Here is a 15368-nt window from a genome sequence, read left to right as displayed (position 1 = left end):
AACTGTAACCCCTCTGCACATCACTTTCTACAATACAAATTTAAATTAAAACAAAAAGGAGGAATTCATAAGATGGGAGTGTTAGCAAGTATTTTAGAATAATAGGAATAGGATAATGTTGGGAGAAATACAAAAAGGGGAAAAGAAACATTTTCTGCTCCCTAGGCAGAAAGTGGGAATAAACACTCAAAATGGTGGTTCTTATTTTCTGAGCTGGGGGAAGAAGGGACAACCACCCCTACGCATTAGAGACAGTGGTTCTGAGTAGCCTAATGTGGCCAGGTCAGGTGCTGTTCGTGACTGTGGAAGATTGGCGATGTGATGGAAGTCTACCCAATCACAAGGGCAATCGATGAGTTTCAGTTCTTCTCTGTCCACTTGTAATAAGATGGCAGCCTAGCACTGTCAAAGGAGAAGGCAATTTAACATCCTCACATGTGAAAGGTGGTAAGAAGCCTGTACGCTTGCTATACTAGTTTTCCAGTTTACTTCCGGATTCTGTTTTCTAAGTCTGGCCCTTCTAATACTTATTATCTTTAATTTCCCTGTTGATTCATCAATCCTGCCTCAAGACCTTGTCTCTAAAGAAAACAAACCAGCTTTATGCTCAGCATTCTAACACTAATATCTGAGGATTTAAAAGATGCTGATGTTCACTTCCTGGAGTAATATGGAAACTGTGTGGCAAAGATGAAGTGGAGGTTACTGTCGGATCAAAGTTAAAACCCCCAGAGATTGAGTGTCTGTGAGATCCGCTCTTCCCCTGAGCCTCTGTTTACTCCTCTGTAAATTGAGAATGTACACACATCTTATTTCCCAGTATTTCTGTAAAGAATATATATTAGATCATACTTTAGAGACCTTTGGGATGGCATTTTAGTGCTAACAAACATCAGCTATCTCTACAATTACTTGATATGGGACAGTCTGAAGTTCATAAGCTTGCCTATGGCTATTGGCCCAATTAATAACAGAACTCAGATTTCAATCCATGTCTTCCTGCTCTGTTTTCGGTACTCAATGAAAAAGTTCTGGGCCTCAGTGGCGCTGTAGCTCAAGTGGTAGAGCGCTCGCCTTGAGCTGAAGAGCTGAGGGACAGCGCCCAGGCCCAGAGTTCAAGCCCCACGACCGACAAAAAAAAAAGAAAAAGAAAAAGTTCTGGGCCTCATGGTGAGCCACAGCAAGAGGATGGAATTTGCATAGTGGAGGTGGGAAAGGGACTTTCAATTAGATCTTGATTGGATCCATGTCAGGGTCCTACAGTCCTAAATTCTTAGATTCTAGAAAGACTGTTTAGAATACCTGCTCTTCCCCTTATCCAAAGTCCGCTAAATGCAAGTGAACCTCAACTTGAACACTTGTGCTTATCCCAGCAGGTCTGTTAGCATTCAGCAATAGATTGACTCCAAGTCAAGCAGTGTACAGCATCTCTCTTAAAGCAAGAGAGGAGAAGAATCCCCCATTCATTGTCTTAGGAGATTCTCAGCAAATTGACTTATTTAAAGAAAACTTGGGAGCTCATAGGCCTCATTCAAATGGAATGTGATGGCTCAGAAGCTAGGATCAAAGGAATTTATGGCTCCCACCAGATCCTTCTCCACTGAGTTTATCTTGCTTTAATAAATGCTGTCATGTTATATACACAATTTGCTGTTCCACATCACAAGATCTGATGCCTGAGATTCAGGCATGGCAACGCTCTCTTGGCTGCGCAAAACCAAACAAACTGGCTTCCCCTAACAACCAAAGCTTTAAGTGGGTGGCTTAACTCTCTCTTGGCTGTTGAGGTCTGTGCACAAATCCTACCCTCTCTGCAGAGCTGTGGATTCATCTAACCTTTAGATGTTCCCGAGAAGCCACACAAGAATCAAATTCTCATTAGTAAAGGAGCCAAATCAGACGAGAATCTTGAACCAACTATGAATTGCAGGAAGTCATGGAGAGTTTGAGACCTCGACACTCAGTACCAAGGTCTTCTCAAAACATTCTTCAGTCCTTGACTGTGTAGATTTTTCAGGCCAATGCCCCTATCTGAAAAAGTCTCTTCAAGTACAGGCTCCACCATGCTCCATGAAACAGTCAAAAGGTCTCCAGTGAACATGAATCTTCAGGGTACTTTGCTCTTTGTTCCTTATCCCTTGTGCTCCCTTCTCTTCTCCATATTCTGGACGCTCTAAGGTCACCAGTATGAATTCTATCAATGCCTTCCACCTTTGAGCGAATTATAGAAATGGAAGGTGCCAGCCGGCCATCGAAGGGAAGCACTGGGCAGGTGAAAGTCAAGACACTTGCGTTCCCGTACCAGCTGCACAGCATATCTGTGGGCTGATAACCTCCCTCAGGAGACTCATTGGTGTCACAAAAACTCTCCCTAGGGTGTAGACAGCTGCTTCTCTCACTTGCCCCTTCAGGTCTAAGAGGTAGTCACATCCCCAGCCTTACAGAATTATACTGGCCCTTCCTCCACATTGCCCACACCTCACCCATTGTATTTCTATCTCGGGTCCCACTCCCTGTTGTGGCCATTGGTCTACTTTCAATGCCTTCCCAGAATCCAAACTCCTGTATTTTCTCCCATGGAGACTATGGGAGAAAATACTCCTTCTTCGTTCCCATGGTGGCCACGGCATGGCCTATAACTCAGGCTTTACCAACTGGACAGTCATGGAGACACTTTGACTAAGGAACGCAAGTCAGAGAGCTTCCTAAATTGGCTTCCCTACAGTGTCTAGCAATGAGACTATGTTACCTACTAGAGGCTCGGTGAGCCCCATCCACTGGAGATGAAGGTGAAATCCAAAGTGACTTCAAGATCTCAAAGGCAGCTACATCTATGAGAGATGGCCATGCTCAGCAGGCCATGAAGGCACACTAGTGCATGGCTCCTGCCGCTTGGCCTCTTTTGCTTCCTGAGAGTTTTCAAGCCTCCTTCTCCAAACTTCCAGTCAATGTTATGAGCTTCCTGAGATCCTTCCAGTAAATGCCTTTTCTGGGATATAATGCACAGGGGGGGGGGGGGGGAGAACAGGGTATAGAAATGAGGTGCCCAGTATTGTTTGCTTTCTATGCCAGTCCTGGGATTTAAACTCAGGGACTGGACATTGTCCCTGAGCTTTTTTGCTCAAGTGCTCTACCACTTGAGCCACAGCCCTACTTTTAGCTTTTGGTAGTTATAACTGGAGATAAGAGTCTCACTGATTTTCCTGCCCTGGCTGGCTTTAAAGCACAATCCTCAATCCTCAGCTCTCAGACTTCGCTTGATTTGTGTCACACATATTTACTGAGTACCTCCTACAAGGAAGGGATTCATGAGTTATAAAACAGAAAAAGATCCCCTGCCCTTATGAAACTGACCTTCTAACAAGAAACACAAGTGTTAATATAGGAACATATGAACTGCTATGTTAAAAGTCCTGAGTGCTACAAGGAAAGGAACAAGTAGAGTCGGATAAGGGCAAGAGTACCGGGGCAGGAGGTAGAATCAGGGAGAATCCCTGGAGGTGACTGTACTTAGCATGTGTTCAAGATAAGGCTATGTTGAAGGGTAGTATAAAGATGGAGGAGGGAGCGACGGCCTTAAGGGCTCTGTGATTGCTAAATGCAGCTGTGAATTTCTGGAGAGTTTGAGAATAGCTGGCACCATCAGCATTGGTCAGTAGAAAGCCAGGGTGTGGCCCATCCACCTGTATCTCCTCCAGCCTCAGGGAAATGTCTCCAAGTTTGCACTGGTGTTTTATATCACTGGCCAGCAGGGGGCTCACTCTCCTGAGCCTCCTGCTTCCCCAAACCACCCCACCCAGGAATAAACACTCTGGAGAGGAAACTGAGAAAGGCATTTTTGAGATTCAATTCAAACCCAACAGGCTAGAGAAACAGAAATCAATATTTTACAGTACACACACACACACACACACACACACACACACACACACACACACACACACACGCACACGTAAAAAATAAGTAGCTTCCGCACTGGCCCATTCTGGATCTTGGCATCCCCTGCCATTCACTTTCTCTATGGCACTTTATACTTTTCAGAGCAAATGTAAGCCAGAATCATAGCCTTCTTTGTAACCATCTTTCTTCTAGTTCAGCATACATATCTATTTTTTTCTATTACTGAGCCACCTTTACTGGTCCTTTAATTTTTCTGTGTATCCCTACAAATGAGAATGATGTCTATTTACCTTGCTGAGAGGGTGATAATTAAAAGCAGAAAATGGAGAGTACTTGGTCTGGAGAAAATGCTTCCCATGTAGGTATCCTTCCCCTCTTGGTTAATGGCATAAGCTAAATTACTAAACCAACCAGTAGGTGGCAGCCTCTCTCCACCATAGAAGGCCACTGACTAGGGTGCTGGGGATGGATATGTTGATGGGGACCTGGCTCAGGGCTCACAGACACCTTTGGAAAAGCAACTTCTTCGCATTCACACTAATCCTCTCCATGGTTGGAAATTAAGAAGCAATACAGCAGGCCACCCCTCCTGCTGTCTTCTCGCACATATAATCTAGGAGAGGGGACAGGAATGAAACACAGGGAGGATGTGTTTCTGGTCAGTCTCCATTCAGGTTCAGCAAAGCTCCATCCTTCAACCTGTTTAAAGGCTCTTTTGCAGCCACACCCCGCTGCTAGTTCACTTTGATTTGCTAATCCCTTCCTGGTGGTGAAGGCAAAGTGGACCTACAGCTATTACTGTGCTTGTTCCTGTGGGATCTGTCTCCTGGCCCTCAGCCATGAGGCTTCTGCCTTCCTGTGCTCTTGGGAAATGTGGATTTGTTCCCATGTCCTCGATCTTCCTTTTGTTGCTTACTTTCTCTGCATCTGGAAAGCCTGATCCCTGTGGATTACCCCCAGCATTCTGAGCCACATGAAGAATGAAGTCAAGGACGCTGAGTCCTCCATGCCTGCCTCTGAGAGCCATCCAACATCAAAAAGTGCCAGGGAGGGTCATGTCTATGTCTTAGCCCTCTGTTCCTCACACCCTCCGGGTTGCCTTTGGCAACTTAATTCAACTTCACCTCATCATGAGGATCTGGGTAATTGTTCCCTGTCTACTCTACTCTGTCCTTCAACCCAACAAGCCCAGCCACAGCCCAGCCTGGCTGTGGGATGCTCTTCCCAAGATGCATGCACTCACATCCTTCAAGCATCTGCCAGTGTCATCATTTCAGTGAGAAGGCCCCTCGTCATCTCACACAGCACACACACACACACACACACACACACACACCCTCCTCCACCCCCAGTGCTCTTCTTTATTTTCTCCACAGCACAGATTACAGCTGTGCTTTTTGGAAACCAAGCTCATGACAACAGGGGCTTTCTTCCATTTTCCTCTGCTCTATCTCTATAACCCAGAACAGAGTCTATTCTGTCTCTTCCCTGTCATTCATTCCCTAGCAATTGAATCTATAAACAGAACCACGGTGGGGAAACGGATCCAAAAATCCTATTGTTTCACGTAGTATCTTCTTAATTTCTTGAGTGCTAACTAATTCTATTCTGATACCAGATCATCATTGTACAGCTAACACAGAGACAATGATCTCCCGAAGACACCCCAAAATCAATGTGGATTTGAATTCACTGTCACTCACCCACACCATTACCTCAACAGGAGAGACCAAAGAGCATGGTTTCAAGAAACAGTAGAGTAATTGCTCTATCAAAAACTCCCAGAGACAGCCTCTCCCACCGAGAAGCAGATTGCTCTCCAGTGGACAGGTCCAGCAGGATACTTGAAGCAAATGACATGAATACTAGGCTTCTGTTATCATCTGTCTAACTAGAGCAGCTCATCCAAGAGCTTGCCCTGCACAGACTCTCTGCAGAGGCCCCACTACCCAGGCACACTGAGAACAACCAGTTCCCAAGAACCAGTAGAGAAGTAGGCAAAACTCACTGACCTTTCAAGTCCTTCATCTAAATATGGAAAGTTATTGAGGGGGAACGGAGAGGGGAGGGAGCTGCTAAGCATGAGAGGAGCAAGCCTAACCAGTCCCAAGCTCACCTGTGCCTCATGAGGGCCTCCATTCCCCAGGCTCAAATCCAACTCTAACTGCACCCATGGGCATTCACATAGCATTTCCACAGATATCGCCCCACTACTAAGGACTTCTAAGCAGCTAGCAGAGAAGAAGAGGAGCAAGCCTCAGGTGTGTGAAAACAAAGTGTAAATCAGAGAAACACACATAGTAGTCCCAGCTCAGCAGAGATGGAGGAGCCTTGAGCCACCCAGACACACTAGAGGTGAGCATCAGGGAGTCAGGTTTGGACAAGAATCTCCACCCCAAAGCTCAGGGGACAGGTATTCATGCACCTTCAACTCCATACTACTCGTGGGCACCATCAGAGCAGGCTGTAAATCCATGAGAATGTGGACTGTCCTGCTCTGCTCAGCAATGCATCCTCGAAGAAGGCCCTGTCTGTTACTGCAGAGCACTCCAGCTGAGAGCCACACCGTGAAGATGGCGTGGTTAGGGCAGGAGGGTGTCAACTGGGGGCATATAGTTCACTCACAGACCTGGGTTCATTCTATGAATGAGAGAGAGGGGGGGTGGGGAAGAGAAGGAGGGAGAGGAAGAAGGAAAGGGGGAGGAGGAAGGAAAGAAAGGGGGAGGGAGGACACTAACGATGAAAGGAGTGGCACTGATCAAGATGTATTTGACTTATAAACAGATTTAGTGAATTGACCTCCTTTGTACAGCTACCTAAAGATAATTTTTTAAATTAAAAAGAGAAAGAGAGGAAAAAGAAAGAAAAAGAAGAGAGAAAAGAAAAGAAAGAAGAAAAAAAGGCAAGAAAGGATGGGAGAAGGAAGAGGGGGAGGAAATGGAGAGAAGAAAATCAGGGATTTACTTATAATAACTGCCCAGATGCTGGGCAGTTCCAAGAGTTTTGCTCAAAGGCTCCCTCTCCATCAAGATCCTTAGCGTAAGATGTTATGAGCCAGCTCTCTAATCCCAGTCATTCCTTAGCACTTTCTCTTCCCCAGTAAACTGCCAAGGGCAATGCAGTGGAATGTATCTCATCACATATGAACACATGTTTTGAGTACTGTGGCTGGGGTTTGCATTTAACAAGACCTCAGGACATGGAATCAGGAAATCGCCTCCCTTCCCAAACAGTGGATGCAGTCAGAAATCACTTTCTAGCATCCCCATCAAGAAAGATGGCAATCAGCTAAATGCATGGTTGTTTCTAGCCCTGGTTCTGTTATAAAAGGACTGTGTGAGCTTGATTGGTTTTCATAACTTCTCTGATTTTTCCATCTACAAATCAGAAATAGTAATAGTTCATGATTGCAACAAATGCAATCATTTATACAGAGTGTCCCAGACAGTGTCTGTCATATTGTCTGACCTCCATAAATATTATCTCTTCTTATTCTCTACCACCATCTTTCACACAAAGTACCCATCTGACTGGGTCACTACTGGCTGGTCAGTAATATGAACACTCTTAGTTAATTTAGGAGGAAGCACAGACAAGTCAGGTCAAGTGCTTTAGGTCACATAGCTGCTTTATGAAGGAGAAAGAGAAAGAGAGGGAGAGAAAGAGACAGAGAGAGACAGAGAGACAGAAGCAGAGATAGAGAAGGAGACAGAGACAGAGACAGAAAGACAGAGAGACTGAGAGACTGGGAGACTGAGAGGCCAATGTAAGCATTAAGCGTATCTCTGTATTTGTCTTTCACTTACATTATGACTTTTACTTTGATCCTTGAGTTTCATGAAGCATAGCAGATCCTCCAGACAGCACATAAAGTTCACACCTTTATTGGCCTGTCATAATAAAGCTGAATATATAGACACAATAAACTGTCCTCAAAGTCATATGTACTTAGGGGAGTTGCGTAATAGATTCCTACCATATCTGGTCCCTCCCACCCTGCCTCCAGACAGTTGATTTCTGAAAACAAGAGTGCATACGATGCTGTGAGCAGGAAGGGACATATATGCCATCCAACGTTACACACACTGTCCTTAGCCACAAGGACTAGTAAGAGCAAATTCACTGGCTACTCTCAATCATCATGGCTCAGACTATGGTAGCATCTCTTCCATCTAGTTCCTCCACTTCTCCTTTTCTTCCCAATGATTCCATTTTGCTTTCCCTTAATATAGGAAAAGGTAAGTCCTCCTGCAAAATGTTAAAGAGGAAGAAGAATATTAAAATCTTGACACTGTGCATAAGCCAAAGTTATCTAACCCCTCTTCCTCAGATATGATGAGGCTAAAACTGGGAGAACGGCTCAACCCTGTAATCCTGGTGGCTTGGGAGGAAAAGAGGAGATTGAGGTTCAAGGCCAGCCTGGGCAAAAGAAGCTCATGAGATTCCATCATGATCATCATCTGGACATGGTGACACACACCTGTCATCCTGTGCTATAGGAAAAGCACAATGGCTGGGTACTGTGGCATGCACCTGTCAGCTCAGCAACACAGACAAGCACAAATAGGAAGATCAATGTCCAGGCTGGTCATGCATGAAGTGGGACTCTATTTCACAAATAACCAAAGCATAAAGGGGTTAGTAGGGTATCTCAAGTGGCATAGAGTGCCTGTTCTAGCAAGTGCAAGGACCTGATTTCAAATCCCAGTACCACCATCGAACACATAATTTCTGCTATAGTATGCTCATCACTGATACATGAAAACTTATTTAATCCTTGCTAAAGGACTAAATAGGTATGGTGAGTACTATCATAGGAGAACATCAATAACAGAGAGGAAAAGTGAAGTAAAGAGGAAGTCCCTCCACTTCACGGGGTTAGGATTAAAATGGAAGACTTTGATGTCACATCTTATCACCTGGGAACTGGGAAGATGGCTAGAAGCATAACTAACACGGGGCTGATGGGATTGTGGGTAGACACTGATTGCCATAAAGAGTCCAGTCCAATTTCTTTTTTATTGCAGTCATAGCAAAGATGATTTATTGCTGTAACTCTATTTGGAGAAGAAAAATGTCCCATAAGGCAAAATGTTAGGCTCCCTAATAATTTCTCTGCCTACAAGACAGGTGGGCCATTCTGTAGATACCCCTGCAGAATAGAGATGGTTCCCTACCATGTGGGGAATTTCACAGGGAACACGAGGTCATTGTAAGGGCTGCCCGCAGACTTGGTTCCTCAACTTACACTGTGTTCAGAGAAGCTGGTGCTGTGGTGCTGATGTGGAGGAGAACTGGCTCTCTACCCACACAGCTCAGAAAGCCAGGCTCAGTGGAAGATGTTGACCCGCCTGTCTGCAGTGCCAACTCTCCTGAGCTCCAGCAGGTCCTACAGCCTACTCTGAAGTATCTCCAGAATCTGTGTACTTTGGGTCAAGACTAAACAACAAAAACCTTTCTGGCTCCAAGTTTCCCATCACCTTTAGTGTTTGAGGATGGACTACAATCAGATGGCAGGCCAAATTCATTTTCATCAAGGGAGATAAAGAAGTGATCACTTTTCCTCACTTGTAATAGCATCGTCCATGTGGTCCCACCCAGGGAATGAGACCTAGGTATAGAGAAGTGTTGTATTGGCCTGAAGAAGTATTGACCACAAGAACAATCTTGTCCATCACAAAAGATCCTCTTCAGCCACGTGCTAGTGGCTCACGCCTATAATCTTAGCTATTCAGGAGGATGAGATCTGTGGATCATGGTTCAAAACCAGCTGGGGCAGAAAGCCTATGAGACTCTTATCTCCAATAAATTACTCAGAAAAAGTGGGGAAAAGTGGTGCTGTAGCTCCAGTGACGGAGCACTAGCCTTGAGCAACAAACTCAGGGATAGCACCCAGGCATCCAGGTCCAACACACACACACACACACACACACACACACACACACACACACACACACACACACACACACACACAAACTCCCGTGCAGAAGTAAATCTGGGCCTCTCTGGTCTCTGCCTGAGAGGCTAATCCTGCTGCCTGGTGAGTTATTTTAGTGGCTCCTTCTTTGCTGTTCTGACTGACCATAGAAATCTTTCTCCTCATCTCCTGATGCCTTTTACTCTACCCTGTGATCATCAATTGAATCCCTCAAATTCCTTTTGTGCTTGCTTCATAACCTTAGCATCTGTGCCCCTTCTTCCGTAATGACCCAGGCCACGCCTAGCATGAGCCTTGTTTGAAACTGTTGCACAACCAGTCTTGAGGTGTCTGTCAGATTACAAATCATTCTGACCAGGATGCCACAAAAGGATCATAGGAAGAAAATTAAGGAGACATAGACAGGTGTTTTCCAAAAGTCAAGAAGACCATCTCTGAATCCACACATATAGTGTGATCCAGCACAGTTCACAAAAGCCTTCTGGGGGGAGGTCAGTTTATAAATGACACATTTTGTGTCCCTATCACATCACATATGGGCACATTCTCCTTCAAGCATGTATCTCTACATTTCTTCTATTTCTCTGTCCCAGGGTTTTCTTGAGAGCCTGGGAACCCACTCAGATGTGAACCAGGGTAATTTTTCCATGAGTAACAGAGCTGAGGATCATCAGTAGTGGAGGAGGGGAGCAGAAGATGAATGCCCCACACTCTTGTCCTCTAGCAGAAAAATTCAGGGACTTGGCCCACATGCCTCCAGCCCTAGGACTGAGCCATGGTTGCCTAGAGGGAGAATCAACCCAATGCAGTGGCACCTGTCTGCTTTTCTTCCTCCTCCGCCCCATCATGCTTTCCCTCTCTCAACCCTGTGTCTTGGGACCAATTCCCCAGGCCTTGGTTCCAGACATTGCGTCAGCCTGACAAGCTAAGGAGGAAGCTCACTGTGGTTGAAGTAGATGAGACTCGTGATCATATCCATAATGCCAATACAGGCTGAAGAGTGACCAGTCCGGGGAAGAGCTGTAGGTTTCAGACCTTCCTCACTGCCTGGAGTCTCCATGATGGAACTTCCATGAAAACGAAGCAGATAGCACTCTCGATGTGCTGGTAGCAAGGGACATGGAGAAGGGGGCATAGGATTCATCTAGACCAAGGAGAGATGGAGCCTTCAGGCCTCAGCCACGCTGACCAAGGGTCAGGGCAAAAATGGGGACGAGCAGGGAAAGGGCACACTGCTCAGAGAAATAAGGCCAACAGGGAAGCCACAGAATGAAGGTCTGACTAAGCCATTATGCAAGGGCCCCAAACTCATCTCTAGCTCATTGGATACGGCATGAAAACAACCACAGCTTTCCTGCACGCTACCTCTTTAACCATCAAGTCTGCAAAGTAGCTTTCACAATGAGCTCATTTAGACCTCAAAACAATCTAAGTTATTCTCCCCATTTTGTAGATGGAGAAAATGAGTCCAGTAAGCGTTAGAAACAAGCATCAAATGCCATCTTCTGCCAACCACCCTATGAGGGTCACCTTGCTATAGTCAATCTAGGTTTAAGGCCAAAGATTGACCTTGACCTTGAAATGATGAGCTTGATAGGCAGGAGGCTGGGAGAAGTAACAATTGATGTTCAAGGTCAAGTCACACATACAACCTGGTAGAGATACTGAATCCCTGTCCTGACAGGTCACACTACAGCTGTCCTTCCCATTTATGAAAATGTTTCTCTGATTTTTTAAATCTCCCTTTAGAGGAAGAAGGATAAAGGAAAGCATTGTAGGTCAGAGTAGGTAGGATGTTTACTTCCTTGTTGCCATACAGAAAAGAAATCACAACATCCTTATAGCTGTAGAACACATACTCACTTATAAAACATATGGCAGAGTCTGAACTCTGAGGTCTGAATATAAGGCAGACAGGCTATCTGGTCCCCATGACAGGGAGGAACCAAAGGGTAAAGATGCTGAGAGACTGGACAACATGGTAAAAACTTCCACAAGGCATAAAACTAGGCATGGTCAGTCCAAGCTCTGCCTCTAACCCACTGTTGGATCCATGTCCTCCTCTGCTTCTTCCGCTGCAGGCTCTGTGTTGAGGAAAGAGGAGTGTGAAGATGAAGAGGCCCTGGCCCTGAACAACTGCAGAGAGCAGATATCAGACCCACCAACAGCACTGGGCCACAATGTGGACAAGTGATATGTGGTTATCGTAGCATGCCCCTAGCCTTAGGAGCTCTTTGTTACAGCATCCTACTCGTAACTAATAAAGTTTCTCTGCAGTCAAGTTTGTTTCCTCCTCTGATGTTAGTCTAAAAGGTTCAATCTTTAGTCCTTTCCCTCACTGCCCCTAAAATCAGTGAAAAAGCAGAGCCACGCATCTCCCTATTGCCCAGAAGGCTGATCAACTACCTGGTCGCAAGAAAGCTGATGCTAACCTCAGCTTGATTTTGTGTGGAGCATGTCACTTTAAGCCCAATTCCTCAGTTCCGCTTCTCAAATGAGGCATCTGGCCTCTCTGAAACCAAGAAGCTGTTATCGTTTTAGGATTCCAGACTCAGAGCACAAGAATGAAGTACAGGGGTCAAAGAGTCAAACCTGTGGGATCATTAATCGAGGTAATTTCCCCGGACATGGAGGAGGAGCTCTGCCTGCAAGGGAGGAATTGTTGAAACTGATGACATGATTACATACATAAAACCATCATTCTATTTCCACAGTGTAAGCCCCACGGTTTGAGTGGAGAGGCCATGAACTCTGGATTTAGGGAGACCTGTCTTCAAACCTCACTTTTATTTCAGTGCATCTTTGAAGTGTTACCATCAAAAGAGGTGAGTGGAGTCCAAGGAATCCCCTTGGTTCTCACCATGCTGCCGAAAGGGATGAAGGCCGGCAGCAAAAGCAGGAGGAAGCAGAGGGCATCTCATATACTCACATCTCCATTCCTTTATCTTACCATCATGTGTGAGATATGATCAGTACAGAGATGAATGAAACAGAGACGTTGACCTCCAGGTACTTGGCCCAGAGAGTGGAGACAAATAGACAAGTTACTGATTCCCTAGTATGATAGACAAATATGAGAAGGTCATCTATTTTATTTCTAGAAGCATAGCATGGTGACATAATGGAAATGGAAACAGACACAGGAACATCTCCTGAAATTGTGGCTATGCCTTTTAATATTAGGGGAAAAATTAACCATCCGTATATAGGAGAGCAAATAAAATGCAGTAGAGGAAATACATAGAGTACCTTAACTTGTTGTATCAGAGGCTAAGACTGAGTGGGAAATGCAGTCATCAAATTATATGTACAGTTGAATGCCATGTAATTAAATAAAGTAAAATGGCTGCATGATTTCTGTATATGAGAGTATTTTCAATGGGCTAGGAAAGTCGACATCCTACTCCTGATCCTGTAGTGTCTGAGAGGCAGGAGGAAGGAGGGTTCAGGGGTAACGACTGGGGGGCGGCGGGGAAGAGAACAGCATCTGCTTTGTATCTGCTACTGTCTCATTGACTTGTATAAAGACTAACGGTAACTATGATAAAAACCCTACCTAGCATTTGTTCATTTGAGCACTTTGAAGAAGTGGAATGTTATCCTTTGCATTTTCTGTGGGTTTTACATTTCTCAACATAGAAATAACTAAAGGTTGGCAAAAGGTTGTCCAAAGAAGTGACAATCCATCATCACAACAGACACTGGAAAATTCGGGGAGCCATGGACTGAGAGCAAGTCCAGGGTGCTAGGAGTCAGCCAGGGGGTAGAAGCTGAACAATCATGTGGACAAGATCAACACAACTTTGGTGTAATGTTATAAAAACCTACTTCTTTTAACTACTGGCTTCAACACTTATTAATGTGACATGCTTACAAATGTAACCATACTTTACCCTTGATATGTGTGAATTGTCTGATTTATCTACTCCATTTCTGTCACCAGACAAAATATAGATCTAGTTGGAGCCAATAATTTTAAACAGACTTTTAAGGAATTGTTCAGTCTACTCAGAAATTTGAAAATCCAGATTCTAAAATAATGATTTTCTTAGCTAGGTGCTGGTGGCTCAAGCCTGTAAAGAACCTGAGATCCAGAGGATCACTGCTCAAAGCCAGCACGGTCAGAAATGTCTTTGAGATGTTATCTTTAAAATAACTAGAAAAAAGAAGAGCCTGAGGCATGGCTCAAGTGGATGAACACCAGCAGAGCAAGCAAACTTAGTATGTAGACCCTGAGTTCAAACCCCAGTACTGCTAGAAAGAAAATACAAGAAAGTAAAAGGAAACGATGATCCTCTGTCTCTATTTCTAATTCCTCTCCAAGACGGCACCTGGTATTCTGGAGGCCCAATGGCGCAAAGCTTGGTAGACACTGGTGTCCCTGTCCTGCCTGACTGCAGCCTCCCATAATGGTGTTTTAAGTCTGTAACAAGTGGAACTTGAAGTCGTCCGTCTCATGCTCTTTCTGGCTCCCCTTGGTCAATGTCCGGGAATACTCTGGCTAACTCAGTCTCACTGTTCTAGACTTTCCTGAGGTCTATCTGAGGATCCATTCATCCTCGCAACAGACATGTGGTTGCCTCTACAGCCTCTACTACACAACTGCCTTGATCCTCCCCAACCCCACACGCAGCTTCTAGTCCTAGCCAGGGTACACGGGCCCAAGAGGAAAGGGGCACAGCTGAACCTCCTGGCCTCTCTTTCTTAACCAGCACTGCATGTTCTGGGACTTGCAGTGCTGCCAATGTTGCCTGGTGCCTCTCTAAGTTTCTTTGATTTACCTAAAACACATACCTTCTTGGTTGAATGTCCAGGCCATGATCAGCTATAAGAGGGGATGTTGGATAACTCTTCACCTTCCTTCCTTGTTTCCATAAGACTATAGACTGGTGTGATAGTTCATTTAATTAATCAACACAAGATCCAAAGACATTTTGTCATGTATGTGTCTGGATAAATTGCTATGAAGGTGTATTAAACAAGGGATTCAATGTTAAATCAGAAGACATCAAATAAAGCAGATTTCTTTCCATAGTGTGGGTTGGCATCATCCCAAATTGAAGACAGTAAGGAAAGTCTCAACGCCCCCCAACCACACACACATCAATCCAATAAGGGAAGTGGTAATTCTGTCAGCAGATATCCTTCTGACTCTAGGTAAATTGTGAACTTTTCCCTGGGTTTCCAACCTGCCAGCACACTCTGCAGATTTGGGACTTGCTACATGGAGCCAGTGCCAAGTCCCATTAAAAACCATTATTTATCTCTGTCTCTGTCTCTGTCTCTATCTCATACACACACACATGCACACATAGTGATTCCCTTGCTGGGAATATACATATACATATATATATATATATAATATTATATTATGTAGTATCTATTGACTATTTCTCTGGAGAGCTTTGACTAACAAAACTTAAGCCAACTTCATGCCTGAGTGGTATACAGAGCTATATATTATGAGTTCAATATGATAAATGGGAAATGCCTTCATTTCCCATTTATAAACCCCTTTTCTTCTCTGTGA

This window comes from Dipodomys spectabilis, unplaced genomic scaffold (assembly GCF_019054845.1).
Source record: "Dipodomys spectabilis isolate Male_0828 unplaced genomic scaffold, ASM1905484v1 ptg000046l, whole genome shotgun sequence".
In the NCBI taxonomy this organism is placed as follows: domain Eukaryota; kingdom Metazoa; phylum Chordata; class Mammalia; order Rodentia; family Heteromyidae; genus Dipodomys; species Dipodomys spectabilis.
This window is presented reverse-complemented; position numbering follows the sequence as displayed.